Source organism: Chrysochloris asiatica, unplaced genomic scaffold (assembly GCF_000296735.1).
Source record: "Chrysochloris asiatica unplaced genomic scaffold, ChrAsi1.0 scaffold00048, whole genome shotgun sequence".
Lineage (NCBI taxonomy): Eukaryota > Metazoa > Chordata > Mammalia > Afrosoricida > Chrysochloridae > Chrysochloris > Chrysochloris asiatica.
Genome location: NW_006408566.1, coordinates 10,325,811 through 10,328,893, shown reverse-complemented (window position 1 = coordinate 10,328,893; position 3,083 = coordinate 10,325,811). Strand labels below are relative to the sequence as shown.

The 3,083-nt window shown below is 38.0% G+C and overlaps 1 protein-coding gene and 1 pseudogene across 1 annotated transcript in view; one reads left to right on the top strand and one right to left on the bottom strand.

The window, feature by feature from the left end:
* Positions 1–1,409, bottom strand: part of LOC102823827 — a 7,611-nt pseudogene extending 6,202 nt beyond the window's left edge.
* Positions 1–3,083, top strand: part of CACHD1 (cache domain containing 1) — a 228,958-nt gene that overhangs the window by 86,771 nt on the left and 139,104 nt on the right. The gene's annotated exons all lie outside the window — the stretch shown is intronic.

The following is a 3,083-nucleotide window of genomic DNA, read 5'->3' as shown; positions in this document are numbered from 1 at the left end:
TTCTGTCTTCCACTACTTTCCTTTTAAGAGCAATTACCAGAATCTCATTCAGTTCGGTATTTTTTTCTTTTCTTGTCTTTTTAATGACCTTTTGCTTTTTTCATGTATGATGTCCTTGAGGTCATACCACAACTTATCTGGTCTTCGGTTATTGGTGTTCAGTAGATCAAATTATTCTTGAGATGGTCTCAAAATTCAGGTAGGATTTAGTCAACATTGTGTTTTGACTCCTGTGGACTTGTTTTAATTTTCTTCAGTTTGAACTTGAACTTGCATATGAACAATTGACTGTCGCTCCCACTGTCAGTCCTTGCTCTTATAGTGACTGATGACATTATGTTTCGCCATCATCTTTTCTCACAGATGTAGTCAGTTTGATTCTTGGGTATTCCATCTGGTGAGGTGTCCGCATAGATCGTTAACTACAAAAGTATGTAGCAATAAACCATCCTATCACAGCTAAGTTCGATAATTCATTACATTGGAGATACAGCACTTAGACACCATACTTAAAGTTACAGAGTTTCTTAGGGAAGTTAACAGGCTACAATGCAGGATCAGAAATGTTCAGGACACAGCTCTTCCTGTCAGCTGCTTCCATGCTCCAAACCTGCCTCTTCTTTGATGGGTAGTGAGATCTCCCCTCCTGCTTCTGAGATGGTTCTTTTTATACCCATGCTAGAGTTTCAAGTTTTTACAATTACAATGAACTCTGCTAACGTCCATAGCTAAATCATGTCATCTTATCTGTATCTTCTCCTATATTCTCTTACTCAGACTCATCAGGAAAAGAGTTGTTTGGTGGGAGTTACAAAGACTACAACTAGAAAAGGCATCAAACAATTCACTACCTCATAGTTACTATTTATGTTGTTGAGAAAGGATATATCCAATGAATAAGTCATTGGTCTTCCAAATTCTGTCATATGATCTCTGTTGCCATGTCTATCAGCAATACTGTATTTTCCAACTACCAATCCTTCTTCTTTGTATCCAGCTTTTGCAATCCAATCACCAGTAATTATCAGTACATCTTGATTGTATATTTCAATATTTCATCTATTTCAGACTGCAGAAGTTGGTAAAAATGTTTAGTTATTTTGGCATTAGTGGTTGGTATGTAAATTTAAAAATTGTTGTATCCGCAGGACTTCCTTGTAAATACATGAATATTATTCTATCAATGGCAATGCCATACTTCAGGATTTATCTTCAAATGCTCTTTTTGATAGTGAATGCAATGCCATTACCCATCATTTCAATGCATTAATGCCTAGGATATTAATTTTTATATGGTTCTTTCATTTTTGACCACTTCCAATTTTCCTAGATTCATACTTCGCACATTTCACGTCTCTATTATTAATGGATGTTTGCAACTGTTGCTTCTCATTTGAGTCATGCCGCATCAGCAATTGAAGGTTCCTGAAAGCTTTATTTCATTCAGATCATTAAAGTCAAGTCTACTTTGAGGAGGCAGCTCTTCCTCAGTCATATTTTGAGTGTCTTCCAATTTGAGGGGCTCATGTTCTAGCATTATATCAGACATTGTTCAATTGCTATTCTGAAACTTTTTAGTGGCTAGTGGTTTTAGAAGTGGATTGCCACATTCATTTTTCTTGTCTGTCTTAGTCGGGAAACTCTAATGAAACATGTCCACCACAGGTGAACCTGCTGGTATTTGAAATTCTGGTAGCATAGCTTCCAAATCATAGCAACATATAAAGCACCACACTATGACAGACTGAAAGATGAGTGACAAGTTGACCTCAGAATTCAAATAAGATTTTGCAGAGCTCTTTGCATTCCTGAAAGCCTACTCAGTTACATCATTGAGCTTATATAAGAGTTGTTATTGTTGCATAAAGTCAGTACTGACTTATAGCAACCCTATGCACAACAGAGTGAAACACTGCTGATCCTGGGCCAACCTCACAATTGTTGCCACACTTGAACCCATTGATGCTGCCATTTTGGCAATCCGTCTTGCTGGAGGTCTTCCTCTTTTTCTCTGACCCTGCACCTTACCAAGCATGATATCCTTCTCCAGTGACTGTTCCCTCCTGACAATATGTCCGAAGTATGAGAGACAAAGTCTGCCCATCCTGGCTTCAAGAAACACTCTGGCTGCACTTCTTCCAACACAGATATGTTGGTTCTTTTGGCAGCCCATGGCACTTTCAATATTCTTCTCCAATACCATAACTCAAAAGCATCAGTTCTTCTACGGTCTCCCTTATTCACTGTCCAACTTTCGCATGCATATGAGGTTTTTGAAGATACCATGGCTTGGGTTAGGCACACCTTAGTTCTCAAGCTGACGTCTTTGCTGTACAACACTTTCAAAAGGTCTTGTGCAGCAGATTTGTCTAATGTAATACGTCATTGGATTTCCTGACCGCTGCTTCCATTAGTGTTGAAGGTTGATCCAAGAAGAATGAAGTCCTTGACAAGTTCAATCTTTTCTCCGTTGATAAGAATGTTGTTTATTGGTCCAGTGGTGAGGATTTTTGTTTTCTTTACATTGAGATGCAATCCATACCGAAGACTGTGGTCTTGGATCTTCATCAGTAAGTATTTTAAGTCTTCTTTACTTTCAGCAAATAATGTTGTATCATCTGCATATTTCAGGTTGTTAATTTGTGTTCCTACAATACTGATGTTACGTTTTTCTTCATATAAGCCAACTTCTCAGATTATTTGCTCAGCATACAGGTTGAATAAGTATAGTGAAAGAATACAACCCTGTCGCACACCTGTCTTAACTTCATACCATTCAGTGTACCCATGTTCTGTTCGAACAACTGCCTCTTGGTCCAGGTACAGATTCCTCATGAGCACAATTAAGTGTTCCGGAATATTCTACAATGTTATCCATAGCTTGTTATGATCCACACAATCGAAAGTCTTTGCATAGTGAATAAAGCACAAATAAACATCTTTCTGGTATTTCAGCCAAGATCCATTGTACATCAGCAATGATATACCTCGTTCCATGGCATCTTCTGAATCCGGCTTGAACCTCTGGGAGTTCTCTGTCATTGTATGCTTGCAGTCATTTCTATATTGCCTTTAGTAAAAAA